Source organism: Simochromis diagramma, unplaced genomic scaffold (assembly GCF_900408965.1).
Source record: "Simochromis diagramma unplaced genomic scaffold, fSimDia1.1 OVJJ01000344.1, whole genome shotgun sequence".
Taxonomy (NCBI): domain Eukaryota; kingdom Metazoa; phylum Chordata; class Actinopteri; order Cichliformes; family Cichlidae; genus Simochromis; species Simochromis diagramma.
The window spans coordinates 11,441,571-11,457,965 of NW_024387375.1; the positions used below are offsets into that span (position 1 = coordinate 11,441,571).

General features: G+C 41.1%; 1 protein-coding gene across 4 annotated transcripts in view; it reads left to right on the forward strand.

Moving 5' to 3' along the window:
- The window catches only part of b3gat1a (beta-1,3-glucuronyltransferase 1 (glucuronosyltransferase P) a), an 84,279-nt gene that overhangs the window by 29,760 nt on the left and 38,124 nt on the right, over nt 1–16,395 (forward strand). For all 4 annotated transcript variants that reach the window (XM_040008707.1, XM_040008706.1, XM_040008708.1 and 1 more), the window contains exon 2: nt 3,044–3,258. The gene's annotated coding sequence lies outside the window, so the exon portion shown is untranslated. The remainder of the gene's footprint in view (nt 1–3,043; nt 3,259–16,395) is intronic.

Here is a 16,395-nt window from a genome sequence, read left to right on the forward strand (position 1 = left end):
TGCCTTTTTAGCCTTGGGCAAGTAAATCTATGTGGATACAATATATTGTTGGGGGTCTATATACTTTAAGTGTGCATGTATGTGTGTGTGCTACATGATGTGGTACTCACATGGCTCCCGGTGGGTCTTTCAGGTTTAGACTGAACTGGGAAGAATAGAACCTGCAGGGCTGTTGAAGCTTCTCTTTCAGACTCCGGGTTTAGAAAATGGTGCAGCAGTGAGTGTACATACAGAAACACGAATCCCAAACACAATCAAGGGAGGAATATCTGCAGGTGCACTTTTGTTTTTACGTTAATTGCTTCTTTGTCTGCAAGTCAGGCTTTGTTCGTGTAAGACAACTTCTGGGTTATGAACTATCGCTCCTTAATGATCGTGCGTGCAAAAAATAGCATGTGTGAAAGCAAGTGCACCCCCACCTGTGTTCTGATGGGCTACATTAGTATGTTTGAAGTCAGTCAATACCAACGCTAGCCTGTCTCTGATTCCTCTCCTTGCTCCCAGAATCCAATCTTACATTTTCAGGTTTTTGGCTCTTCATCCGTCACTGTCAGATGCACAGATTGACGTGGTCACAGTGGTCATTTCGTATTACAGCCACCGCGGCCCTCTGCGCAGTGGTGAGAAAGTCTGAAAAGTGTGTCTCCCTCAATGTGTGTGTGTGTGTGTGTGTGTGAGACAGAGAGAGAGGGTGTGTTTTTAAGTGTTTGCTGTCTGGTCATGGAGCAGAACATGACAGAACAGTGGTTGAATGGTGTTAGAGCCAGCTGCTGGAGTATGGAGTTGGTGCTTGAATGAGTTTTCAAGTACTTTGGACATTTTAATACCACATCAAATGCATCACTCTGTTGTTTTAAGACTTGTAGTTGTAGTTAGATGCTTTACTTAAGAATGGCAGTAGCCCTTTATCACTGTTTCCCTTTTTATTTTTTAACTGTTCGAAGAGTCGATGCAGGACTGCTTCTAGCTGTGATGAGCACAAAGACATTATGCTGCCATGTAGATGCTGAGTTGTGTTTCAAGAAGTCATTGTCTTGGTCAGTGGAGGCGTGGTAAACAGTGCTGCCAGCCAATCACAGATGTAGCTCAACAATTCCGCATGTGGAAATGTAGAGATGTTGGTGGGTAAATAATAAAATGCAACAATCTCCGGCAAACATCTAAAGCACTCTAACGTCAGCATCAGTGCCATTATTTGTGATGTACCACAGCTCCTATCAGTGGTGTACTGTTGTAACCATAGCTACCTATTTTGGTTTAGTGCTGGGTTTTATCTTGAACCCCTGATGACCTACAGCACAGCTTGAGATTCTTCCTTTGGTCACCCAACTGCATAACCTGAACATTATTGCTGTTTGTGCCTACTGGGCAACAAGGTCCCTTTGAATACTTAAAAATATTTTTCCTTTAGTTTCACTGGCCCTGACAGCTGTCTGTTCACATCACATTATTATTTTTTTGGTGTGTGTGTTTTTTAATTTCCCGTGCTATTTTAATCATATATCTCTAAAACATTTTTTTTAGAAGTCCGATATTGCTGTGGCTCTGGGAATATAGCGGTGACACTTCACAACCAACTCAATGAAAATAAAGTAGCATTGGTAGCACAATGATATATTGTTCCCTGTTGTGCAAGAGGTGCAGGTTTGCAGTCTTTCATCTCTGTCATGTCAAAGCACAATACAACATTGTGATGGAGACAGAGGGCGCGTGTTTGTGAGTGATGTTGTAGGTACCAGGAGAATACATATGAATTTACCATAGGGTTCTTTTTGCTTTGCCGATAGATGGATAGTTAGAATGTGGAAAAAATAAAAATAGTATAGTCTACAATAAATAAACAACAAAATCAGAGTAAAAGGTCCTCATACTGTGAGATAAAAAATATACACGTACAACAGCGATATAAAAAAAAACAGAATGATAAACACTATAAATCTAAGAAAACGTGACAAGAAGGTATTATACAGAAATACTGAAGTAGTGTAATGTGCAGGTCATCCTCAATGTGGGGGATATTCATCTCTGACGTCTTTCAGCCTGTCTTTGTACTAGCTGATTCTTCCACCTCAATTACAGTAGCTTCATATTCATTTCCAGTGGCTTCCTTTTTAGTTGTTCCCATTTTATGCTGCCGAGCGTGCTTCACATTCTTGTGCTCGAGATGAGTCCAACAGAAGGGGCATTTCCCGTGTTTTTGAGATAATTGCTTACTCCCCTTATAAACAGCCCCTGTTGAATTTAAATTAAGCCAGTAACAAGCCTGCAGCATAGCATGCCCTCTGGATTGCACCCTGTCAATAGGCTGTTAACGTGTCCGACCCTTGTCTTATTTTGCCTCGTGTGGCATCAGCTGTTCCCCTTGTACATCCGCAGCGGCTGCCCACAGGCGAGTACAACCAACACAGTGGCAGATGAGGACGCCAGAGGAAGTCTCATCAATAATGGAGAGCGGTAGAGGAGGAGGAGGGGAGGAGGCATGTAGAGGAATTGTGGTAGAGTGAGTGAGAAGTGCAGCTGGTGTGTTTCTTTCATTTCTTCCAAATGGACATTTTGAAATGATGCTCCCCAGAGGCCACGCATAAGAGGAAGGCAGCTATTAATAGCTGATGGGTTGAACAAGTTGTTAAAGTGCTTTTTTGTGATTCATTTTTTTCCCCAGGGAGCAAAACAAATAAAATAATAATTTTTCTTGGAGGCCATGAAGGTGCCTGACTTACAGCTTGACCAAAACACAGACTAGCAGATTGCGCTCCATGAGACACACCCCATGAGTCAAAAAACTATTTCTTGTCTGTCAAGCAGCATGCAGCTTAAGCTGGGAACAGACACACACACACAATGATTATCTTCCCTGACAGCTGTCCAGATGCAAACAGAAAATCTGTCACACGGCCACCGAGAATGACCGCGTGGCTCTTGTAGTGTGGCAGCTCCTCCGCCCAGCAACCATCCTGCTCGTTCCCTTCCCTCAATGCCCCTCATTGTATTAGCAAGAGGAGGACCATTCTTACTCACATCTCTCGTGCTCTTGTTTCCCCAGGGGCCAGCCCAGAGGAAGTGAAACTGTTGCAGGAGTTCGGATGTCACCCCCGTGTCACGGCTTCCACTCAGCTTGACCAGCTACACCCACACACAAACATATCTCTGCTCCCCGAAGGACGCCAATTAACGGCAGGCCTGAGACAAAGAGCAAGGAAGAAGGGAATACGCTCTAGGAGGCGCCTGTACCTGCAGTGGAAGGGGACAGCACTGCTTGTGAGTATCGCATTGTTCTCGTGGTGCTCGGGTGAACACATTTTCGCACAACTGATCATGTGATGCTACCTATTTCATATCTTTTTCATAGCAAAACAAAAAGAAATTGAGTTCATAAACATAATGAACAATATGAGATATGTAAGATATTGACTTTCTTGTTAGGTGCAATGCAAATGTAGCTAGAAGTGTTTTTCCAATATCACAATAGATTTTATCTGTGTGTATCTCTTAGAAACAGCTGGGCTGAACCTGGCAATCTTGCTTTGTTCTCTTTTTTCCTGTTACTTACACAGCAGCTTTATTTATCTATTTTTCTACAGGAGAACTAAATTTAACACTCAAAGGATGTGGTTAAATCTTTCTTACTCTCAGCCTCACTCTATCACGGCTGTCTTTCTTCTTTATGTCTTGTTTCCTGTCCAATAGAAGTTACATTTCCCAGAAAATCCAGCAGAGGAATTAGGTAGACGACAGGGGCAAAATGATCTGGCAGATCCACTTACCTCCTCTGTCTATGATCCCCCTGGCCTCTGATATTATTAGAGGTTGATATATATGTAGAGAACAGCAGCGGGAGAAGGCTGGGTAGGGGAGTAAGATGGGGAAGGCAAGGTGCGAGAGCTCAAAGACCCAAGGCTGCTGATGACAAAGCCGAGGCAATAATCTGAAGGTGTAAAAGCTGCAAATGATTAGACGGTGAGGGGAGAACAACAACTGGAAAAGATTTCAATGTTAAATCACTCGCAGACTCAGATTTCTCCTCCTTACAGCTCTCAAAGAAAATATAGATATAAATATAGATATGATGGCTCTAAGCTTTTTACTGTTATAAAACATGAGCAAAATAAAACATGTTAGCACTAGGATATCACGGATGTGTATGTAATGCACACGCAGGTCAACCAAGTCTAGTTCACACTTTGCCTCTCTAAAGCGTGAAATGGACACAAAGTTGTAGTACCAGCAGGGGGAGACAATATGTTTGAAGCCAAGAAGTCGGTAGTGAACAAGGAAGGCATGAAGTACATTCCAGTCCCTCTATGGCACAGGTGTCGAACTCCAGGCCTCGAGGGCCGGTGTCCTGCAGGTTTTAGATGTGTCCTTGATCCAACACAGCTGATTCAAATGGCTAAATGACCTGCTCAACATGTCTTGAAGTTCTCCAGAGGCCTGGGAATGAACTAATCATTTGATTCAGGTGTGTTGGCCAAGGGTGAGATCTAAAACCTGCAGGACACCGGCCCTCGAGGCCTGGAGTTCAACACCCCTGCTCTATGGCTATGGCTATGGCTAGGTGGCTAATATTTACATGTAAATGTGTTCAAAATGTCTCCTTAAACACTTTTTTGTGATTATTTTCATGTTAGCTTGAAATAAAATATCGCAAGTTACTACATCGCCGTACTACTGCATATATGCAACCCACTGCTACCGCTTTGCAGTATAACTGGGTTGGATATATAGGTCTTAGATAAATTATGGACCATTAACTAAGATTAAAACACCAACTAATTAAACATGCCTGATATTTAGATAAAGGGTTTAATTCATAAAGAGAAATCCAGTAGAAACAAAAATTCGTTGAAAAAAGTGGTTTAATAGAAATTCATGCTTTTGTGAAAAGGTAGACTATAAATACAGCTCTCAGATGTCCTTTTACTACAAGCAGCTATTTTCTTAGTGTGCTACTAGGTTTTTGTTTGGACAGTCAAGGTTAACAGGCCTACCATTACCTTTGATTTGGCAAAGATACAAGTTTGACATATGTTTTGTTAATTTTTTGCAAGAAGCACATCGAGAGCACAAACCATCAAGGCTGTTCACGCTCTAGGTGTTATTTACTTTCACTGATGTAGTATTTGTTTTTTCTGTACGGTCATTTGGCTTCCTTTATCCTTTTTAATGTACTTTAAGGTGTACCTTGGATGATGTAAGCCAAATTTTAATGGATTGTTAACATGACCCTACTCTACACCCCTACAAAGTTTTATCAGTATTCATTCAAAGCTATGGTGATTACAGTCACACAAAACATAACCTCCTTCGGGAAGGTGACAACAACAGATTAGTGCTGGATGGTCTTCCACAAACTTCTGCAAAGACATTCTTAGTTTAGATCACTGCTGACTTTCGTGAACTCTTCACTTTTCATAATCGGAAATTCCTCAACAATTATTGACTGGATTCTCATGACGTTCCCCTCAGAAACCTTTATAAATAAATTAGTGAAACTTATTTGAGTCATAAGCTGCGCGATACCTTGACTTGACCCTGCAGCTCACCATGATTAGGCATCTCCTGTTTGCATTTGTGGATGCTCCAAGGCCTGTCTGGGAACTTTTTTCTGAATTAGAAAGATGGGACAAGCTCTTGCTGCTCCTTTTTTGTGACTAAAGGGGAAAAAGTTGTGCTCACCTTATCTGGAAGAGATTAGGCTAGTGAAAAAAATCATAAACGCGTCCTAATACGCTCCGTAAATGTGTGTAGTCCCCTCTGTTTTCATCTGCACCAATTTGCAGTGAATCGCCCTGCATATCACAACTGGGTCTACTAAGTGGTAATACCACATGAGTGAAAACCTCTCAGGATTTCTCCAACACAATTTAACACATAAAAAGACTGCATTATATTATAAAATCATTGCATTTATTCAGCAACAGGGTTGTGTAACCACACCGACTTCAGCATTTAGCCACAGAATCCACACAGGATCTCCTCTGCACACTGTCCACAACCATTAATTAGCGGATATCTGTGCGAGTACATGGAGATCATGGATGCAGATAAATGCCAAATGTGCTTGCTCTTGAGTATAAAGCCAAATGATATTCTTCTGTCTTAAATGTAAATGTTTTGGCAGAAAAGAAAATGACTGATTTCAGGGTAACAGACCAAAAAGCCAAACAACAAACAAGGAGCTGTGTCAAATGCACATACAGGTCCATGCATCAGCTGTAATGATGTAATTGCAGAGGTCTGTAAGTGCACTTACATATCTGCACGGTCTGTGCCGAGACTGACCATCAAAAAGCATTTAACAGACTCTAAGAGCAAGGCCTTACAATATTCAACACAACAACCTTGCACTATGCACTACATGTTTAAACGACAGGAGTTAACTTTCTTGGACTTTTTAAAGAATACTGCCACTGTCGGTGTCCTTAAAGGCAAACTGCCTCCTCTAACATGTAAAAAAAAAAAAAAAGTGGCACAACACTATAACACTTCATGATCATAGCTTTATTTACAGTCTCTCCACCAAGCTTAGAGCAAATAGCTTATGTTGTGTAATAATTTAGATAGCACTCCAAACCCCTTTAATTAGCGCCGACTAATCAACATAGCAGCTTCTCATCATAGATTTATGGACAGCCATGATTGCTGCCAGGGTGAAATTAACTCTTTCCATCTGCAGGGAACTGCTGAAAGATGCTTGGCTCAAACACACTCCTCCTTCTCACACACAGACATGAGCTTAAGCAGGCAAACACGCACACATAAACACACACATGCATATATGCAGATGAGACTTGTCTCTTCCTTCTGGCTGTCTCTGTAGAGCTGTCACACATGCTGCGTTGCGTCTCGGAGCACCAGGAGGCCGGGGTTGACTTGAATTAAACTGAGAGGATGTCCTTTCCAGATCTGCAGACGGCCACACAGAAACACCCCAGTGCAACCCCCCACCCCCAGCTCCTCATCCACCCACAAGAAAAAGACAGTCAGAAAAAGACAGAAGAAGAAAGAGCATAAGGGAGAAAAATGAAAGAAAGGAGGGGAAAGAAGTGAGGCTAGAGACGGGGTGGAGAAGAGGAGAGAGTTAATAAATAAGAGGCAGGGAGAAATTGCCTGTGAGAGATAGGGTTGGGAGATGAGGTGGAGTTGGAGGAGGACAGGAGAGTAAGAAGAAGGGAAGGAAGATGAAATTATGTGCATGCGTGTGTTCATGATAGAGTTTGGCAGAGAAAGAAGAGAGTTGAGACAGTAAGCCTGGAGAAGCTCATGCCACCGGGGGCATATTGAATATACAGAAGATCCTTCTCCTTTGCCTGGTTAGTAATAAAAAAAATACACACATCAGTGGTTTATAACAATAGCTACAACATAAAGCATGCTTTTCAGGCAATATGTCATCAAAGCAACAGCCAATCATTATATTTTCAGACATGGCAGTCTACTAGTATTTAAAGAAAGAAACATTAGTGAGGCAACTAAGAAGTTCCCATCTTTTTTCAAACGTGGGATTTTGATACTGTCCCTGTCACAACACTGCTGTGGTTTTCAGCTCAAGACAAGACATTTTATGACCGCACCATTAACTATTGTAACAGATTCACTGGGCAGATGATCCAAATGCTGGACATGGGCGGCAGAGATAAAATCCAAAATCGAAATCTGTAATCGACTCTCTTGAGGTCACACAGGCACTCAGGCAGAATCTGAGTCTGAACAATGATCCATAAACAAATGCAAATCAGAAACAAAAGAAAACATGGAAAATATAGCTCTGAAAGAGACAGGAAAGCTTGGCTGTGAAGGATGACAAGACAATCTGGAGAGAGTGATTCATAACTACTGGCAGGTGGCGTTTAAAAAAAGCAGGGAAACAAAACCAAGATTAGAAGTAAAACTACTGAAACTCAAGTCAGTGATTTCAAATTAAATCAGGAAGTAACTAAACAGAAACCCCAAATAATGACAACAGTAAATAACTGCGATGCACATTTTGCTTTTATACGATGAATAAATGACTCAATCAGCGACTCAGTCAACTCTGAAAGTAAACATTAATTCATAAAGATGAACTCCAGTAGTCTGTGAAACACAAGCAGGGGTGAAATAGCATTACACAAAACTGAATTAAGTCTATAAAAAGATTATTTGACATTTTTCTTTTTTGTCTGTGTTTCATTTCTAATCAAGGTTGATGTTAGAAGCAGGGAAAATGGGCAAGCGTAAGGATTTGAGTGAGTTTGATGACAAGGGCCAAGTCGTGGTGGCTGGGTCAGAGCATTAGGATGCACTGTGGGAAGAAGGCAAGCCGATAGAGGCAGTGTGATGCTTTGGACAACGTTCTGTTGGGAAAGCTTGGGTCCTGCCATCCAGTATTCTGTGATGCCTGAGGCCTCTTTCAGCAGGATAATGCAATCTGCCATAAAGCAAAGATTTTTCAGGAATGGTTTGACGAGCACAACAATGAGTTTGAGGTGTTGATTTGGCCCCCAAATAACCCCAGATCTCAATCCAATCGAGCATTTCTGAGATGTGGTGGACAAACAATTCCAATCCATTGAGGCCCGACATCGAAACTTGCTAACATCTTGGTGCCAGATACCACAGCACACCTTCAGAAGTCTAGTGGAGTCTATGTCTCTATGGGTCAGGGCTGTTCTTGCAGCAAAAGGCGGAGCAACACAATGTTAGGCAGGTGGTCATAACGTTGTGCCTGATTGGTGTATGATGTAAGGCTGATGATGCTTTATGTTGCTGCTCCACTGGACTCCTGTGCTATACAATTACAGCTTAAGCACATAGCTGTTCATGTGTTTATGGAGCCTGTCAGACAGTGTAATAGTGGAGTATAGGGACTCGGGTAATGAACACTTCAGTCATCAATCACAGGTAACACCATGCGCAAAACACGTGCCTTAATGTGCCTCGGTCTTTAGTCTGAATGCTGAAGCTGTGATAATCTCCTGCATTGAGGTAGATTACAGCAGTGTCTGTGTATCCTGGCCCCAAGCTGCACAACATATTTACAATAGGCAATCTTTTTGTGTATCCCACCTCCAAACATTGTTATTAACAGTAAGTGCTTTTGCTATTCTGTTCTAGCATACTGCGTCTCTCCTGTGCCCTGGATGATGAACACGTTAGAGACCAAATTTGTGTGTGTGTGTGTGTTGAGCAAGAAATTGGAACATAAATTATTAAGTGAGAATGCACCTTTAAAATATAGAAAAGAAAAAAAAGCACCCACTGTATTTTCTACTTATGCCTGCAAAGTAGGCGATCCTTGAATTTCCTGCCTAAGATGATGCAGGATGAGCTTGTTACCCTTAATACAGCAAAGGCTTTGCTCATCATTGTTGCTCTAAATCTACTGTAAGCCTTTCGCAGCATTTCTTCTGCCCTTTGTGGCACAAGCTTTGTTCTGTAATGACACTAAGCAGAAATTCGGCGGTCTGCGTTTTCTCTCATTTCAATTTAGGGCATTAGCTGCTGAATCATTCTCAGATTGATGATGCAGTTCCAGCCATGACACACTATCATTGTATGTGATTACTTACACGCAAGGGAAATGGCACTTCAAAGATAATAACACATATTTGGTGGTTTTCGGAAGCCCTTAAATGCATCAATATTGACTTGGATTCCCCACCCTGTTCTGCAATTACATTTGTGCCCCTGGCATTTTTTTGTAGAGCTAATTCTTACAAACCAAGCAAGCATACAAATGACTGACCTAAAAAAAATGTGTTGAAAAAGCATCTCCTATGAAAATGCTTTGTGAATGAGTTATTGTTTAGTCATTTCTACATGGGTTTCAGACTAAGACAGACCTTCTGCACCACCTACTAACTGCTGGCTTCAGGAGTAATGAATGCCTTGTTTTACGACACGCAAGCATAAAATATGCGCAAAAATATTCAAATGTGATCTTTTCCGAAATGCTAAAAGGCCTGTGTGCAACAGTAGCTTGCAGCAGTTCTTAATGGGGATGCAAAATGTAACGCACATGTATACAGAGCAGATTCTTCAGACGTGTATGATATCGTGTTGTAAGGTTAAAAGGAGTGAAGTGTTGTGCTATGATGCAACCGCTTGCAATTTCATTGTTGTGATGAGAAATGTCTCCTATTGTTACCCTCTTAAACACTGAATTATTCAGTGCACACCAACCTAGTTTTCCGCGTAAACCAGTCGAATAAGAGATAAGATAGCATTATTGTAACAAATACACAATTCGTGCTGACAGGATGCCAAATCGTGATTAAAAACACATGTTTTCTGCACAGAAAAACAGGTCTTAATGGGTGCAGCAGATCAATGAAAATTCAGCATTTGGATAACTCCATTCCACCTCGATCAACATGACCCAAATAACAGCAGTCTCCTCGGCATGTTGGGATATATCCAGAAAGCCAGCTGAATGTAGCGCTGTATGGTACCTGCACACAGCGAGCTTCTGCAAGATTAGATAACTAGAACTGCTTCAAGACTCAGCGAGGTCTTGGGGAATTGTGAAAGTTGGTATTGAGCTGTGTGATGAAACCCACACACGTATAGACAACATGAGGCCATCTGCGGCAGGCACAAATACAAATGTATCGACTTGTGCACTTGGACAAACCTGGAGATCATGAAGGCTTTTAAAGAACTTAAATCACCCCCAAAGCCCATCAGACCACATCAGTGTGTGGTCTGTTATTAGGCAGTCAGTGGCCAGCCCAGCTACCACAACTTAATAGAGCAACAGCCTCAGGTGGGAGGCAAAAAAGGAATACAGCAACATGGTCTCGCTCTGCAGCTTTACAGCCCAAAACAACCCTTCCAAAAGAGCCTTTTTGTTCAGTTTTCAAGCTTAACATATGGACACTGTGTGTGTTGTTTTCAGATGGGCAGCCAATTGCATTCGGAAATAGATTTGTCGAAGTTAAAGTAAAACAGGGGCTGTCAGCAACCTGGTGGAAATCTGCAGAATAAACGACATTATTATTAGTTGTCTTGCCTTAACTGTCGCAGTCCAGACGGTTGAGTTAGTCAAGAGTACTGAACACTGCCACATTAAGAGGACACGGTGTCTTTCTGCTCCTGCACTGCCACATGTCAAGATTATAAGATGCCTTCTTGGCATATTTTTACTTTATAGTATCGCCAAGAAATCAAACATTTTCTGTTGAAGTTAGAGCTGAGCCATACTGATGTTGTGGCCAGCTGTGTTTTTAGCATGGAAAGTCGTTATTTACCCAGAATTCGCAGAAAACCAGACAAAAACTAGCCCCCTTGTGCCATTTTGTGTCTGCAGTGGGATTGCCCCCTTTTTGCTTTCAACAAATTCATATTTTAGAAGATGCAGATTGTGTGTGGATGCACAGGCAAGCAAACAAACAAATGGATATGATGATTAATAGCTGTACTCGGTTGCATTCAAGGCAGCGAGGTTGATAATGAACGGAGATATTTAAATGTTCTGAGCTCGCCAAGCATGACAAAACAAACACGCGGTAGTTCGCGGAGTGTTTAAGTTATAGACAAACACACACACACACTGAACAAAAGCAATTTAAGAAAAGTGTGTGAAGCTGCCTTGTCATATAGGAATATTTTTATTATTAGGCCTGTGCTGCATGTGTTTTAAATTTTAAGTTCTGCTTGGGCCAAGATCCGCATCGAAATCTATAAACATAGATTTGGGGGAAAAGAGGCTAATCAATAGTGGGCCGATGGAAAAAACAATCCTCTCCAATGTTCAATCAGAAGTTATTTGATAATGCAACACCACTACAGGGAGAAAGGGTCATTTCTCCTCTTGCTGGCACATACACTGCTCATGACACAGCACGAGAGAGGCAAGGAGAGAACGCCAGCCACTCAGAATCACATTAACGCACCGCCCTTCAAATTCTCCAAAGAGAGTGTGATACTTTTTGTTCAAACACTGGTTTATTCCTAGAATGATTATCCCATTTTCTTCCCTGCAAGCAAATGAATGTTAAGACATTTTGCGACAAAGACTGATAACGTGTGAGGAGTGGCAATGAAACTATGCAGGAAAATAATGAGAGCGTACACAGTCAGAAAATGAAAGCGTCCTCCATAGTTCACTGAAATGGAAAATCTTTCAAAAGAACAGTGACAACTATGAAAAAGCACATAATTCATATAAACATTTGACATTATTGTATGATTACAGAGAGATGAATGATTGTGTTAAGCAGGCAAGCTTTCTACCTGCTTAATGGTTATGCTCAATCCACCCAAATCATTTTTTAAAGGTCAGAGGGCTTTAGAGGTCAGTCAGAATTTAGCAGATACATTCATCAAAGTCATGATAATATCTAATCTGCTTATGGTTATTTTAAAACTGTGATCATAATAATATTACTGGCCTTTAGTATTACTTTATAATGTGGATTTATAGGTCTTTAACCTAGAATGATTTGGTGTGGAGAGAAAGAAATCCAGGCCCTGATTCGTTTAATCTGCAGTAAAATGCATGCTCACAGTGACTGAATAGAGCTTAGGTAACACCTGATCGTACTCCAGTCCCATCCATATCATCCCCTCCAACTTTGTTATTGTCCAGCCCTCTCATCCTGGAGGCTTTACAGCTGGATGGCCTAATTGGAACCATTTCCACATATAATATGGCAGCCCCACGGGGGCTCATTATGCAGTAGATACTGGTTAGACTGACCTCAGCTATTCTTCAGCCTCTGCCTCTTCGCAGTCCTGTGGTTTAGTCCGGTGATACGGTATGGTTTCCTTCATCCTACAGGCCATTGATTACCATTTGGAGGAAAAAATTCATGCTGGCTGTGTGATCATACTGTCTATGTGTGTGACTGCGTTAGCGTGTAAGTTTTTGTGTCGCTACGGGCACGATGCTGGGCACTGCAGAAATGACTCACCTCTCATGTGCCAAAACTCAAAAGAAATCAATGGCTGCTGCAAAGATATACACGCTACAGCTCCAGTTTGAGTAGCTTCGTGTAAAAATTGGGACATCTGCTTGATTTATAACAGCAACGTTTATAAATAGCAGTTTAAATGGGTAGTTTGCTGTTTTGAGAAATGTATGGCTAGTGGAGAAGACTGATTCTACTGTCACGTCTGTCTGCTAAATACAAGGCCACAGCAAGCAACCAATTAGCTTAGCACAGACATAGTAAACAAGTGGAAGCTGCTAGCTTACCTCTGTGTGAAGGTGGCAAAATCCATCTACCAACACTCTAATTGGCACTGTGTCTTTTTTTAAACTGAGACTTTTAGACTGAAGTGAAAAGCAAAAAATTGGAGCCCTGTGGTGAATCGATTCTGGTCTCTTTGCTAAGATTAGAGTTTTAGGTGCTTTTTTCACTGTTTTTCCTCACCTAGCTTAAAGTGAATAGACATCTTTCCAGAAAGAAATCCCCTTTTTTTCAACTTTATTGCTGTCAGTAGTAACACACATGGACAAAAGTGCTGGGCCACCCACACAGTACACCTTTAGAACATGCTCAGCCATGGAAACCCATCCCATGAAGCTGCAGCTGACAGAGGCGCTGCACAGTGTTAGCAACTTTCACACTCTACCTCTGCGCTTGGCGACCCCACCCAACAACATTAAGTGGTCTGCCATTTTGTGGCTAAGTTGCTGTGGTTCCACTTTACAATAATACCACTTACTGATCATAGAATATCTTAAAGAGAAGAAATTTCATGAATTGACTGTTGCATCAGTGCCGTCCTTTTAGAGCACCACATTCAAATTAATTGAGTTCTTTAGAACAACCCATTCTTTCAATTCTTAAGATATTTCAATAATGACTTGTACTTTTGTGATAAATCTATGCCATAGGTACATCATAGCCAGCACTGTAAATTAACGTTTACCTTCACATTTAACTACACATCGCAGTCATGTAGCCCCCAACTATTGTAACTGGCCATCAATATCTCGATTCCTTTTATGCATATCTTTTATATTTAATACCTTTAGAATAATGCATTACTCCATATTGTACAGTCCTATGGCAAGTAAACGCACAGACATTTTGTTCTGATGCGCACTAACTCGTAGATCTTCTGAATGGCAATAAAAGCTGTAGACTCTACCTGGACAAGAATTTGATTATTATCCTTCTGAGGACAATCACAAAGATCCTCCTGAAGTAAAAAGCCCATATTTTCTGACTTTTATCAGAAAGAATTGGTTCTGTGTCACTGCATGATGCCTAAAATTGTTTTACCATGTGATAGATTTAAACATTTGGCAAGTAGAATTTAAGTGTGTGTTTTATTTTTTTGTTTTTTTCAGTTACATGTTTATTGCACCACTTTACATAATGTCCTGCACTGAACAGGAGTTCTTGGCTTAAAGATACATGTCAGCAAGGTGGTAGTAGGGATTTATAGCCGAGAAAAACTCTTGAGAAATACCTTGCTTACATTATAGCCTGGAACGTTTGTGTTTTAGGGTCAGAGCATGTCTGGTTTCTTCACAGATGCTTGCAAAGAGCTTTCATTAAACTGAAAATTGCCTTTGGATTTGGTGATGGCGTTGTCAGTGGCGACATCTTGTCAGTCACCACCTTTCTGTTTATCGCTGCAAAGTCATTGCTCTGTTGAGTCAGTGACACCTCTATAATGTAGCATCAGCAGACACGCAGTCGGTGTGTCAACACTGTGATGACGGTGTCATCTTTCTGTGCCCGAAGTTCTCTTTTAAATGCTGCCGCATAGCTGAATCGAGGATGAGTGGAAGGATAAATAATACAAATAAGACATAACCGATAATTTAAGAGGCCAGCAGATCATGCAGGCTTGAGTTGAAATGTCAAAGGTGCCTTTTATTAAGATGAACACTACTAAGCTGGAAGCCTTACTTGACCTGTTACTTTTCTATGCATGCATTCAGTGTCATTATTTATTTGACATTTTACTGCATATCTTTAAATGCCAATGCTTTTCTACTGGTATTCAAGAGACTTGTGTGAATACCAGTAGAAACTGTTTCTAATGCAGGTTTGAATTAATCACGCTGAACTGTGTTAAAACTACAATTTCATATTAGTCCATTTTTATATACCATTTTAACTTTTTTTTTTTGAAGATCAGTACACCTGCAAGTACATCATCTAGGAGATCACTGCATTCATGAAATCCAGTGCATAAAGAAAATAACAATTGGATTGATTCATGTGCAGTAACTATGAGAAATAATGGTGATGATGATGTATGTACTCATTACCAGGGTTACTGAATGCATCTCCACTAATTAGCAGTCTCCTGGGGGGCTGTGTTTCACTGGCAGGTTCAAAGCTAATGACAGTATGTCAAAGGGAATCACATGCACTGATTCTCTGATTAATTATGTACTCTGGAGAAAAAAAACGAGATGGACATAATATACTGTAATTGATATGTGGCAAGCCAATATAGTCGACATGGCTCTAAAACTTCTGCTTAACCACAGCTGAGTATTCACATCACCGTGCAGCACATCTGCTTCATGCACATCTGCACAGGACACCTTAGAAATCACCCAGCTATCTCCAAGCCTCCAAGCTAATGTCTGGTGGTCTATTTTTTTTTTTTATCCTGCTGTTGTTCTTACCCCTTAAATCTGAGTTTTTCTTCTTAGTGGCTCATCCAGAAAAAACAAAAACTACTTCTCGCCAACAGGGATTCATTGTGATGTCAAACAAGCAGTTAGCGAGACTTTTTCACATGCAGTTCTTCACCTGTCTCTTAAATTCTCTTCACTATATACACCAATTATCTTTGAGTCCAAACAACTTTCAGCTACAGTCCCTGCACTGGATCAAATTCCCTCAGGTTTAATTAACGATGATCAGCTTAATAATTTTATATATTTTCCCCCCACAGGCGCATATAATTGGGCGATTTTGACGCTGGGGAACCTTCCATCAGAGAAATCTATGGTCTAGCCCTCATTAAGGAACTCGGAGCTCAGCAGGCTTCTCGTGCTGAAGTCTTAGAGTAAGAAGGTGCTGCAGAGAGCTCAACACCTAAAACTCCCACTTAGGAAACCAGCTTTAATTAGCTAATGAATCTGGGAGCTCCTTCTGCCAACCTTCGACCTTGTGCTGAGACACAGAAAGCCCGTTTACTATGTTAGACTTATCACATGCAATTAAAATCAATGTCTTGTGCCCTGTACAGCAAAACCACTTTTTAATTAGATAATTGCTCTGCTGTCTCTGTTATTGTTGGTAACTCATGAATCATTCCTGAAACTCCAAAGGGTGCAATGTATTGATTTACTGCCAACAAAATCCGGCTTCATGATTGATGTTGTCACGCTGACGGCACACAAAGGCCCAGTAACATTTTCCAACCAAGTTTACCAAATCTATAAGCATAAGAAATTATCTTTGGTAGCCAAGAGTAGAATATTTCTTTTCT